A 14,567-nucleotide genomic window follows, 5' to 3' on the forward strand; every position below is an offset into this window, starting at 1 on the left:
GGACAATATCAAATGAATAAGTCCTAGCAATATATAATTATTACATTACATTAATTCATTTAGCTATAATTAAAAGTTAACGAAAGAATTGAAGATGTTTGTTTAACGTGTGAAGAGTTGAACAGAGGCACTTAGCTCATTGTATTGAACATAAATTGTATTATTTTATGTGTAATTTTGCATACATTTGGAAAATTAGAAAAGTATATTGTGATTTTGGTTTCAGCCATATCACCCAGCCCCATTTTTGCCTATTGTTATTTCTGTTCCTCCTTTGCTGTAGCACATTTGTATTCACTGCTGCAATAATCCTGTGTAATCTTTATCTCACACACATTTCATCTTTAAGCCAGCTGGAGGTAATTGATCTTAACTCCGGATATGAATCTAGCCTTAAAATTACCTAATGGCTGCCTTTTGATGTGATTTCAAGGAAATCAGGTTGTTTTAAGATCCTGTAATTTCATTCTCATTCACCGCTGGAAGACTTTCAGGTCTGCAGTTCACAAAAAGACTCTTTCTTCTTTATGTCCTTCTCTCCTTCCTGCCGCTGGCATCCCTTCAAAGTCAAGTAGGATGTTGGTCAGCTTCTGTCTGGTTGAAGGTGACTGGTATCGCTCTGTTTCTTACACTTACACTGAACCGCATGAAAACGCAGTGTTGTGACAGATGAAGATCCATATCTGACTTAATTATTATTATTAGAGGGATATTAAAAAATGGTTGCCATCAAAATGTGAGAGAGCTGGTGAGTGTCCATTACAAATAGAACTTAGATACAACATTTACACACAGACGTTGCAGATCCAGATGGTAAATTTGCTATTTTAACTGAGAACCAGCTGTTTTAATATTTCTCAGGTCTCAGGTTAGATCACTTTCACCTCTGGCTGGTCAGTTATAGCATTATAGTACATTGAATTGGGTTTAAAGTTACATTACATTGTCTGGGAATGTTGCAGTCATTTCAGCAATTTTACTGAGACAAGTAACGTTGTTCTATAGTGTCCTTCCGGATAACATTCACATTGGACAAATCTTCAAAACACAATTTACATCCTCTGCCAACATTCAGTGCAGGAGGTCGTTTATGTAACAAAGCTTAAAGTAAATGCTCCACTTCACCCACTGCTCAAACAGAAACTAACATTCACACACATACTGGCGGAACAGCCACCAGGGGCAATTCGGGGTTCAGTATCTTGCCCAAGGACACTTCGACATGCAGCCTGGGGGAGCCGGGATTGAACCGCCGACCTTCCGATTAACGGCCAATCCGCTCTAGCTCTAACTCTAGAGCCACAGCCGCCCCACATCCAAATTTCATTCTTTTTTTTCCCCACTTCTCAAAATGCATACAGCACAGACTATCCCTCGACAAACATAAACAAGAATCAGACCCTACGAAACAATGAAGTCGATGAAAGAAACAAAAGGGGTGCCTAGAGATGATTAAAGCGATAAGACATCCATGCTTTTACCTCTTCTTCCCTCTTAAAATTCTTAACTTGAAACAATCTGCAAAGGAGTTCTCATGTCCACACAATGACAATAACATATAATGAGGTGTCATAACTGGATATTTCTTCAAATTAAGGGGTCAACAGTCAAAAACGTTGGGAACAACCGACCTAATCAACATTTCAAGATTTTAATTTGCATTTCAGATAGAACCAGGCACGATTTATTATTCGTTAGCCCATAAAAATGCGTCCGTTCTGTCTTCTGTCAGAGTCTGATTCCTGCTTTGTTCTGAAAGGTCATTCCGGGTACTCCATAGACCAGACTCAACATATGAGAACTGTTTGTTCTGGCTTTTTATTGTTTCTGTGTTTGGTCGGAAGAGCGTCACATGTTTGCAGAAGCTTGATTCCAACAAGATGTTCTGCTTAAAGTAAAGTCAAAACCACCTCCATGACATCTGCTTATCATGTCTGTCTAGAGATGGGAAAGCCAACATAAGAGGAGGAGGAGGCCAGTGGAGGCTCTGAAGTTGTGTCACAGATCTATCAGCCATCTCTGACTCCTTCATGGAGGTCCAGTGATGAAAGACCTGTGAGCAAACAACATTTTACCCAGTCACGCTCGACAAAATGTTGTTTGCTCATGGTGTTTTGGTGGTTATACCGTAAATTGGACAGCGTAGGTATTGATTTATAGTTGATCATTCTAGATGATGAATAAATGGACATATATATAATCATAGTAATCATGTTTACATTCTCTCATTCATTTTCTGAGCAACTGAGGGCTACAATTGTTTTGAGTCAAGCTTTGCATGGAAAATGGTGTTTCTAGATCACAAAATACAAAAGATTAGCCTCTTTTCAAACACAATTTTTCAATGTTAGCAAACACTACCACACACAAAGAAGCTCAAACTGACCACTCAAAGTTAGTGTGGTCTGTAAATAGCACTGACATTTTCAGAAGGTCGTATAGGTTGTATACAATCTAGCCTTTTACATGAAATATAACAAACACGCAACAAGTTTCTTGAAATTAAAGCTTTTGTGGAACTTGAAACATGTGCAATGAGTAAAATCTGATTCTGTATGTGTGTATGTTGCTTAAAATTATGGTTTCATTCGAGACATTTGCTAAAAGTAGTGAGTGAAAGAAATATAATTTATATTGTTTGATACTTGACCATGCTGCTTGTGCTGGGTGATGCATCACCAGTTTCCTTTAGGAGGGTCCAAACATTACATTATGTCCAATTTTAAGTTAGTTTCTGAATCTATTAAGCTAGAAAGAAAATGGACTTTGTATAGTGACAGTTAATTTTAAGTGTTAACAAGTTATGCAAATAAAAGTAGTCATGAGTCTATTGAATATTTCGTAACTGCAAAACTTAGTTATAGTGTACTCTGTGGAAAAACAGATTTTAAGGTAAGGGTCCTTTAAAGCTAAATGAAGCTGCTTTCGTTCCTTGGTAACACACATACACACACACACAGATGCACACATACATCCTGTTAGGTAACTTTATTAGAAATCCTGTCAGAGAGCTAAGCAGTGAGATTAGTAACCATGGGTGCAGGGCCACAAGGCAGAGCACTGCAGGATATTTGACTTGTACAGCATTATTAACACAACACAGGGATGGATCATGAAAGGCCTGTAATTTGGAAGATAATAAAAAAAATAGAAAATGAGAATGTGTGTAAATGGAAACATGTACAGACCCCAGCACATTCATACTGATGATTTACTGACCGAATTAGATTATACTGGATTAGAAGGACTTGAGTCATGCTGTAAAAGCAGAAAATAACATTAAAGAAACATAACATATCAAACATATGTAGTTTATGAAACATAACATGAATGCAATTTAAAATTTAAACTTAAGGAAATATCATTAAAAACAGAAACACGATGATGACATTGTTATTAATGTCTTAACATGTAAACACGTAAAGTACATAACGAGGCCATTGCTTATTACTACTGCGTCCAACTTAAATTAGTGGAAGAATTAATGAAGTTAATTTATTTAGGGCCATGTGGCTAACAAAACTGTTCCTTGTTGTTTTCAATGACACATGTTAGCGGTATACAGTTTTTGTATCGTTGTTTTTTGCAAACACCCACACAGACTACAGATAAAGAGATAAATGAAGGCACCATGTTGTCTTTGGCTTTGGCCACAGAGGAATGCAACTCTGATAGACGTTCCTCTGTCTCCTCTCTCTGCCCTGGCCATGACACTGTCCAGCCAGCCTGTCTCACTCTGTGTGTGTGTGTGTGTATGTGTGTGTGTGTGTGTGTGTGTGTGTGTGTGTGTGTGTGTGTGTTTATTTGGTGGTAAGTCTTGGTTTTACACTCAAGGTTGATTAGGTTAAAGCTGGGTAGACCACATTGGAGAAACTAGCAAGAGACTGCTAGATTTGAAAGTATCCAACTGAAAAAATCCCACCCCCTTCCTTTAAGGCCACTACCCCAAAATACATTTTCCTATGCAGTGATTGCACAGGCAGAGTGCATGCAGGTAGGTAGGTAGGCCAGCCAACTATTTCATTCAGATGGAATAAATGACTATGCACAGTCCTGTGACAGCAACAGATACAAGATTTCTTTTCAGCTTTGTGTCAGAGCATTTGATTTATTGATTGCTGTTGGGATGTAAAGAGAATTTCAAATTTAACAAACAATAAATGACCTACCCCAGTAAGGGGCTAGAAAATGAAATGTTGTAAATGTAAAATTAATGTAGTCTGTGGAAACTCCTCACAAGTATAGCGCAACAAGTTTTTATGTGTGTGAAAGAGAGAGAGAGAGAAAGTGGGAGGGGGGGCAGAACATCAGACAGACAGAACAAAGGTTTGTTGTTTGTTCCTTCTTTTTTTAGTCGGACCCTTTAGCTATTTTATTCATCTAGAAATCCAGCTGACTGAATGAGAGAGTTGAAGGACAGACCATGCAAGGCACTGGCCTTACTATCGGGAGAAATTTTACAGTGTCTTGCTCAATGTGGACAGCTCTACCTGCTGACCCACAGCCATGCTAACTCTTTAGAAGAGCTACACTTTTATCGCTTTGATTGCATATATCCTATAACAAAGTAGATGCACGATTTAAAATATTTTAAAAAATCTGCTTTGCAAATGTTTTACCCTAGTGTTTACCCTATATTCGTCAATTATGCAGATGAAATGCTGCAAGCAATGTGAACCCACTGCAAGCTTATATATAGGGACCTTGTGAGGACTGAAGCATAAATGCAGAATCCATTCACATTACACACTGAAGCCCAGCTGCTGCGCTGGCCTGCACTCCCAGTATTTGATACATGAGTGGAAAGTGTCCTATTCTCCACAGAATAATTCAAAGACCATGAAGCTGTGAATTTGGAACTAATCTGTTTTGAATATGACTGGGGTGTGTGTGTGTGTGTGTGTGTGTGTGTGCGTGTGTGTGTGTATGTGTGTGTGTGTGGAAACAATAGTAAGAAAATGGAAAAGACACAAGATGACTTTCCCATCCTACAGAACTGAGCTACAGAATGAGAGGTCTGAAATGGATTTGTCAGGCATACGTCTCATCTTTCAGTCTCTTTCTCATCATCCTCACCTGAAATCACACAGCGCTCACCTTGAAGACTCATTTCTCCTGCTGTAACTCAACAGCAGTCTGACATTATGACTGTTGATGACTGAAATAGAAGTGCAATTACAGCTCTGTGGGTTAAATGTTTTAATATGTTCATGTATGTTTTTTTCTCTAGTGAGATCCCGCAGATATTCTGGATAAAGCTATTCATTTTAACCCCCTACAGTTTGTTTAACAGCTGAGGACACTTCACTGCCTCTTCACTCTGTTATATCAAGTAAAATTAAATGAAATTAATCCATCCTTCAAGGTCTTTAAACAAGGGCCTCAACTAACAATAATTTAAATGATTGATTCATTTATCAATATTTTTCTTAAGTTTTTGTTTAGTCTGTAAAAACAATGAAAAATGCTAAATAAATCACAAATTGTCTTAAAATAGTCCAACCCCTCCCCAAAAAAATATTTACATTAAAAATTATATAAAACAGAGGAAAGTAGCAAATCCTCAGGATCAGTCGTTCATTTTCTGATGATCGATTAATTGAGTTTTCATCATTAGCGTCACACAGCAGCCTTCTTACAGGTAGATGCATGTAAAGAGTGGCTTAATTTTGCTCCATTATGGGGAAAAACATAACAAACTTATTTTCTCTTTCATTGTGATAGTTATAGTACATTAAACGTTTGGTCTTTGAGCATATCCTCATTCGCACTAGTATCTAGGATGTACTGATATGCTGCATGTGTGCTATAAATAACTACAAATCAGTATCAATCAAATCCTACATTACCAAAATTACATTGAAAGCAAAGCATCTGTGAATGTAAACCAAGGAGTCTTTAGTGTGAAACATAAATGATAGTTAGAAGCTGACCTAATCGATTTTGTCATATTAATAATGGATCAAATTAAGAATTATCACCTGACTCTGCATTTCCCCACAGCTCTGTGAAGCATCTTTCAGCCCATGTTTAGTGGCCCACATTTTTACCATCTTGGTTCCAACAGAAACAGGCAGCTGTTTTCAGCAACAAAGCTTTAAAAACCCACTGTACATTATACCTGTCTAGGAACAACAAACAAACACCAGACTAGACACGAGAAAAGAACTTGTGATCACAGCAGAGTTAGCAGAGACTAGAAACAGAGCTAGAAGAAAAGTGAATGTTCATTCATCAGGTACACATAAACATGACTTCAGTGCTCTGTATCTGTTGGATGTGTAATTAGGACACTGTTTGCTAACATATCACCTATGTAAAGTGATAATATGTCAGTGTTGTGTTTACAGCTTGTTCTGCTGCCCCCAAGTGGCCAAAACAATCCATCATTATTGCTTCAGGAATGTTAGTGTGATTCAGAAAGCCTTGAATCTCCATTCAGTTGCCTGACACTGACCTCTGTGGTTTGGTTGATTGTATGTGCAGAGCTCTCCAGGTTAACAGAGCAGCAGTTTAACAGACAATCAGTTAGTGGAGAAAGATTTCTAATGCTGATTGATTATACTTTAGGCAGTGAAACCAGAGGGAAAAAAGTGAGACACATGGTGGAAAATCTATTCAAATGTGTTCTGGCAACAAGATGATTATAAGTTTATACTGTATGTCTTCACTCTAATAGGCCACAGTTGTCCTGAACTGTGAGAACCACAGCCCCCAAACAGTCTGTGGTAAAGAAATGTAATTCTACACCTTAAACTAGCAAAGCCACACTGTGGTTCCCCTGACAAATTTCTGAAAATTTGGAAACATTCTTGAATTACATTAACACTAAGCTCTGTACCGCCACTCCATCTGTAACTTTTAAGTTATCCTTACAAGATTATCTGACTGATGTGGTATCCACATATATTTTGTCACTTCTGGGAAAACTGTTTCACAAATGTCAACATTTCAGAAAATTGAGTTTAAAAGCCAGATTTTCTTGCTTGAGTTCATCAAGGTTTAGCGACTCCTCATCCTCTTCTTCTTCCTTTCATCATCTTCTTAGGATTTGTCCTCTGACCCACAGTTCCAGTATTTGTGAGTAGGCAGGTGAATGCTTGTATGACATATTTCAGGTACCTGTCACAGTGTCCAAGTGCCAGTTAAGACTGAAACATGTGGAAGTTTATTGTACGCGGTACAAGGTTGATTTATTTGTCAAAATGCAACAGATTATAGAGTGAAATTGAGTTTGTAAATTCTGTAAGTTTGTAAATTGAGTAAATTGAGTTTGGGCATCACGCTTGGTTAATTAGGCCATCCCATGTCTCTCGCATATACATGACTTACTATACAGAATTATGGCTACAATCAATGAAAAACACACATTCATGAGGTCATTCTTGTCAGTCATATCAAGAAGATTTTTTTTTGTATAAAAAGTGACATCTATCTGTGGAGACTTGTGTTGTAAAGTAGATCATGGTGAATTGTAGGATAGCAGGAACACTGGTCCAAAGCGCTGTTAGGACACAACTTCACACATCGTAGACTAATGGAGACTGGAAATCATTCATTCCAATGGGAGGTGAATGACGAACAGAGTAACGTACTAGTGCACACTTGTAGCCATTGAATCTGCTGGCTCTGCATTGGAACAAATCTTTCACTACAACTGGCAGTAGAAAGTTTTGGGGGCTTTATTTATAACAAATGTAACTTTTTTTCACAACAGAAAGTTTAATTATGGTTTATCCTGCTGATGTAATTCAATTTTATTTATATAGCGTCAAATCACAACAACAGTTATCTCACAGCGCTTTTCATAAAAGAGCAGGTCTAGACCGTACTCTATGATGCTATTTACAGAAGCCCAACAGTTCCCACCAAGAGCAAGCACTAGGCGACAGAGGCATGGAAAAACTTCCTTTTAAGAGGCAGAAACCTCGAGCAGAACCATGGCTCAGGGTGGGCAGCCATCTGCCTCGACCGGTTGGTGTGAAGGAGAGAGAGAGAGAGAGGGAGAGAGAGAGAGAGAGGGAGGGAGAGAGAGAGAGAGAGAGAGGGCAGGAGAGGAACAGAGAGAAAAAGAGAGGGAGGCAGCCTACACAATATACACACAGAGGTACAGACAGTAAAGGTGATGTTGCTATAGACTAAATGACTAAATGAAAAATGGTACAGATATTTATAGTAGTGTTAATGATAACAATCGCAATGTTAATGATTATAATAACAATAATAACAATAGGACTAGTAACAATAGTCGTTGCAGCAGAGGGTGTCGAGCAGGAACACGGGGGCAGCAGGTGACCCGCAGCCACAGATCCAGACTCAACAGCTCCAGAGCCAGAAAACCTGCAGGAAGTGATAGGAGAGAGGAGAGAGACGAGAAAGCACAAGACTACCAGAAAGGGGAGAAGTCGAGTTAGTAACATGCAATAATAGGATGAGGTTGCATACAGAGGGAGAGAAAGTAGAGGAGAGAGGAGCTCAATGCATCATGGGAAATCCCCCGGTAGTCTACGCCTATAGCAGCATAACTAAGGGATGGTTCAGGACTAACCTGAGCCAGCCCTAACTATAAGCTTTATCAAAGAGGAAAGTCTTAAGCCTACTCTTAAATGTGGAGATGGTGTCTGCCTCCTGAACCCAAACTGGAACCTGGTTCCACAGGAGAGGAGCTTGATAGCTGAACTCTCTGGCTCCTAGTCTACTTTTGGAGACTCTAGGAACCACAAGTAACCCTGCATTCTGGGAGCACAGTGCTCTGGTGGGGCAGTAAGGTACTATGAGCTCTTTAAGATAAGATGGTGCCTGACCATTAAAAGCTTTGTAGGTAAGAAGAATGATTTTAAATTCTATTCTGGATTTTACTGGAAGCCAATGCAAAGAAGCTAAAACAGGAGAAATATGATCTCTTTTCCTGGTTCCTGTCAGAACACGTGCTGCAGCATTCTGGATCAGCTGAAGAGTCTTAATGGACTTTTTCGAGCAGCCTGATAATAAGGAATTGCAGTAATCCAGCCTAGAAGTAACAAATGCATGGACTAGTTTTTCTGCATCATTTTTAGACTGGATGTGTTAAAAAAGGCGGTCCTTGAAATTTGCTTAATGTGAGACTTAAACGACATGTCCTGACCAAAGACTCCAAGATTCCTCACAGTGGTGCTGGAGGCCAGGGCGATGCCATCAAGGGAAACTATATCTTTAGATAATGCGTCACGGAGGTGCTTGGGCCCCAGAACAATAACTTCAGTTTTATCTGAGTTTTAACATTAGAAAATTATAGGTCATCCAGGTTTTAACATCCTGAAGGCACATTTGAAGTTTTGCTAACTGATGAGTTTCATCTGGCTTGATCGATAGATATAACTGAGTATCATCTGCATAACAATGAAAGCTTATGGAATATTTCCTGATAATATTGCCTAAAGGAAGCATATATAAAGTGAAGAGGATTGGTCCGAGGACAGATCCTTGAGGAACTCCATGACATTGGCATGCATGGAGGACTCATCGTTAACATGTACAAACTGAAATCGATCTGATAAATAGGACTTAAACCAGCTTAGAGCAGTTCCTTTAATGCCAATGAGATGTTCCAGTCTCTGCAATAGGATCTGATGGTCAATGGTATCAAATGCAGCACTAAGATCTAATAAAACCAGTACAGAGACAAGTCCTTTGTCTGATGCAATAAGGAGGTTGTTAGTAATTTTCACCAGTGCTGTCTCTGTGCTATGATGAGCTCTAAATCCTGACTGAAAATCCTCAAATAAACTATTGCTCTGTAGAAAGTCACACAGCTGTTTGCTTTCTCAAGGATTTTAGAGAGAAATGGAAGGTAAGATATAGGTCTATAGTTGGCTAAAACATCCGGATCAAGTTTGGGCTTTTTCAGAAGAGGTTTAATTACAGCTACTTTAAAGTACTGTGGTACATAGCCTGTTGATAGAGATAAATTGATCATATCTAGTATAGAAGTGCTGACTAAGGGTAAAACTTCTTTAAGCAACCTAGTCGGTATGGGGTCTAAGAGGCAGGTTGATGGTTTAGATGAAGAAATTATTGAAGTTAGTTGGTAAAGATTGAGGGAATAATAGGGAATTAATGATGATTTATATTGTAAGACGCCTTTTCTTTTAACTCCTTTACTCCAAAATCATTATCAGGAGGCTTTGCTGCTCATGATCACATACTGTAGATACATTCACATTTGTCATTGTTTGACCATTTCTCTAATCATGTGAGCAAAGCTACGCAAACCAAGCTTCACATTTAGTTCACAATAGCTGTTTAGGGCTTTCCTCCATGTTGTTTTCCAATCCAGTCAAGCAAAGAGCAGGGATTGTGTCAGCAAAAATGGTCTGAAAAAGTAGTACCGACCAATGTTGTACTTCTTCTCTTTTTAATTTTTCATCTTGTATTTTCTCAGTTGTTCATTTTTCTCTTCTTATTCATCATCTCCTTGGTCTTGTAGTAATGCTAAGAAATTCAATACTATCAGGTTCTGGTTGATCTTAAATTAGTGTGTGTGTGTGTGTGTGTGTGTGTGTGTGTGTGTGTGTGTGTGTGTGTGTGTGTGTGTGTGTGTGTGTGTGTGTGTGTGTGTGTGTGTGTGTTCTTCTGAAAAAAACACTGCTGCTGACAGACCATCATTTAGCAATTAAGAGCCCTGTGTAGTGGAGAGATGTCGGCTTATTTAGTTTTTCAGGTCATTAGGAATAAACCTAACACAGATAATTAGCGGGAATTTAGATGGTTTGTTTGCTGTAGTGTAGCTTTGCAGCACTTTTCTTGCTCTGAGGTCATGCAGACATTTCTTGGCCTTGATGCTAGCACATGAAGCCACACACAGACACATACACACACAGAGAAACACACTTTTATCGCTCTCTCAGAAACGTGGAAATAGAAACATTCAGAGAGTGTGTAATATTGGGCTGTTAGGGACAAAGAGCATGTGTGAAGGGAATTATCTGCTTCCTCTCGTTTCTGAAGTAATCCCTTTTTTCGCCCACTGAGGTATTTTGCACACATGGGTCCCTGCTGTCCTGCAGAGAGGATGTCGTCACGGCGTAATGCTGAGGATCTGGTTTCAAAATATCTCCCGGGCTATCGAGCCGTTACCATGCCAACGTGCTCTCAACATAACATGAAACCAAGGAGCTTTTTCTCATTAGACACGGTCGAGAACAGAGAAAAGACTAAAGAAGTGGCCTTTAAGCCACAGCCAAAAACAAGACAAGAAAGGTTCATCAGTAATATGTTAACTGTCAGTGAATGTGATGTTACAGCAAAATAAACACGTGTGTAATTCAGATCATGTTGTTCCAATACTCTCAACAAATTCTTAAAGGGAAACATCTTGTCTATCTTTCTTTTTATTTCTGTTTAAGTTTGGTGTGTTTACAATTTATCATTAAAAAGTCCCAATTGTGTTGATGTATTTTTAAGGTCAAATTAGCATTTTGAACATTATTACAAGAAACAAAACCAATATCCTACTTTTTGTCAAAAAAAAAAAAAGATCCTTTAGTAAATGTAGCAGTACCACAATGTAAAAATACTCCATTACAAGTAAAATTCTGTTCACAATTGTCAACAGTAAAAGTGTTGTGTAAAAGTGTTGTTTCTGCAGAACAGTGTCCTTTTGGACTGATATTTTATCAGGTATTACAATACTAGATTGGTTCTCAACCTTGGGGTCTGGCCTCCTCCAAAGGGTCACAAGATAAAAACAGAAATAAACAAATAACACTCATGGGAGCACACAAAACATATATTAAAATGATTAGATCACAAGGGAGCAAACACCTGAATACCCTGTGTCCCCAGCCTGGACCTGGGGATCAGGGGAGAGTCAATAACAACTGGAGCCTAGGGATGGAGAGAGAACGTCAACAGTGTAACAAACATACTTGTGACCAGTGTGAGGAGGCCAAAGCTGGATAAACATGGTATTTTTTTTTCTAGTTCTCATGAGTAACCTGGCAGCAGTATTTTGTACAAGCTGGAGGTGTTGGATTGATTTCTGGGGCAGGCCACTAAATAACGACTTACAGTAGTCCAGTTGGCTGGAAACAAAGGAGGAATAAGGGTTTTTGACTTTAAAATGAAAGAAAAAATCAAATCCTAGAAATTCTCCTGAGCTGACAGATGGCTTTCTTTTATGAAATGTTGGATGATTTTACCTCTTTGGCCCTCAAAAACAGTTATTTAAATTAAACCGTCTGATGTCATTACGTTTTGGAGGAACTGCTAACAACTTATCTGAAATGTGACCTCAAAGATGGTCACAGGCCAAAAAGATGAGGAACCACTGATTTTAATATTTAACAATGTGTTTTATTTTACAATCTTACATGTTATCTTAATCTGTAAAGTCATTAGTAAATATAGCTGTCAGATAAATGTAGTGGTCCCTATAGATAAACTGGTATAAAATGGAAATACAAGTTCTTCAAAAGTACAGTTTTCAAGTAAAATACACATAGTTACTTTCCATCATTGCGAATCCATGCATCGTGTGTTTTTTTTAAACACTTTGGGCTGATGCTCTCTCTCCTGCAAGTATTGGACAAACAGCAGCATGCAGAGGCCAACTTCAACATCAGTCAAAATGAAGGCAGAATTTCCACAATGTGTCGTCAGCACAGCACAGAGAACCTCACAGTGCGCCAAGCTGGTTTTGAAGTCATAAAATATTTAGGTCTTGCTATAACAAAACAATACATTTAGCAAGAAGAGACATCCAAAGTTAGTGCAGGCGACTGAGTCAACATCTGCACTGCATTACAGTGCTGGCTCGGTCCAAGCTGACAGTAGTGATTAATAGTAAATGATACATGATTTGGGGACTTTGCTGTAGCTGAAGGATCAGTTAATCAACACCCAGAACAAATCTCTCACTCTCTGTCTTTCTATCTCCCTCCACAGTCTCTCGTTCCCAGGTGTCCTCACAGAGCCAGGAAGTGCTGATGGAGAACGTGACCCGGATGTCGGAGCGCTCTCGGCTGCTCCAGCAGACCCTGGGCGAGGTGTCTACTCAGGTTGACCTGCTGGAGAACATTTGGAAACTGGAGAACCTCTTCCAGAACCACAGCAACTGGCTGCAGAGGCTGGAGATCCTCATCAAGGTACGACACAAGACTAAAAGAGAGGAAACAGGAGCTTCTACGGACTGAGACGTGGGAACTGACTTATGGGACATAAATAGTTTGATGATGAGGTTTTCAGTGACATTAAAGGTTCAACATTTTTCAAGTCTGTCTGAAAACAGTGTGCCTGTATGAACATTGAAACAGGTTTAGCTGTAATCATTCTTCTTGTTCACAGTGGTCACGTTCATTTTAAAGTTTAAGTTATCTACCTGAATGTAAATTTGTACATATTTGAGCAGGATTGCCAGATGCAGCTGCGTTACAGCAGGGGAGGAATGTAACTAAGTACATTTACTCAAGCACACTCAAGTAAATTGTACCTTTTACTCCACTTCATTTGCCTGACAGCTTTAGCTACTAGTTACTTTTCCGATAACATTTTCCATACCCTTTCTGTCCAGTAAAAAACTTTTTTCTTTCTAATGAATTGATCTTTCAGATAAACTGAAGGATTAAATGTTCCTTTATGGGATGAGAAAATCCTCCTACATCTTAAGCTAAATGAACTTTTTTTTTACTTGGACTAGACAGAAAATGCATTGCCACAAAGATGAAAACGGCTGTGTCTGAGCTCATCAAAAGTTAAGTTCTCACAGGATAAACTATTATATATAATAGTAAAACACTGACAACGAACAATTTCTGCAGAATTAGTACTTTTACTTTTGATACTTGCAGTCAATAATGCTGATATACTTACATAATTCTATTTAAGTAAGTTAATGAATGAAGGTTTTACTTATTGTAGAGTATTTTCATAGTGTCATAGTAATTTTACTTAAGTAAAGGATATAATACTTCTTCAACCACTGTATTGCAGTCTGACAAAAGTTGAGCCAGATGCACTGTTGATCTGTTGTATCACTATAGTAGCCTATTTAATATTTACTCAACAATCAATGCAGTTAACTGTGATCTTTGAAGTTATTGTCACATGTGAGAGTATGATGAAATACTTCCCCAACAGGCCTGGAGGTGGAGCTGAGAACCATCCAGGCTCAATCACTTCATCAGAGGGCTACCTGGTGCAGCTGGATGACAGGTTGTCCTCTCTGAGCAGCTCTGCTGGCAGGAACCTGACAGGCTTAATTGCAGAGGTGTCCCGAACCTCAACCTGGCTCCGCAACCAGGACATCCTTGTCAGGTACACATATATATGACAGTGAAGAAAGATCCTCATTTCCAAAGCGTGAAAGTGTAATTGCAGTGAAACAGTGAAGCTTTGAAATCAAATATAAAGTTTCTGTTCTCTTTCAGGGAAACTTCAGGACAGATGAGCAGGCTGACTGAAAAAACTGGACGAGGTTAATTGGACTGTGGGAGCTGTCAATCACACCTTCAGCAATGACATCAGTATCACCACTTGAAGATACAAGACTTGCAGGTTGCCTGTAACATTGAATCTAAAATGTTTTTAAG

The 14,567-nt window shown here is 38.8% G+C and overlaps 1 pseudogene; it reads left to right on the forward strand.

Moving 5' to 3' along the window:
* The window catches only part of LOC119909484, a 47,278-nt pseudogene that overhangs the window by 32,047 nt on the left and 664 nt on the right, over nt 1-14,567 (forward strand).

Source organism: Micropterus salmoides, unplaced genomic scaffold (genome assembly GCF_014851395.1).
Source record: "Micropterus salmoides isolate LMB-PRFRI ecotype aquatic unplaced genomic scaffold, ASM1485139v1 Ms_hic_scaffold_18, whole genome shotgun sequence".
NCBI classification, from domain to species: Eukaryota; Metazoa; Chordata; class Actinopteri; order Centrarchiformes; family Centrarchidae; genus Micropterus; species Micropterus salmoides.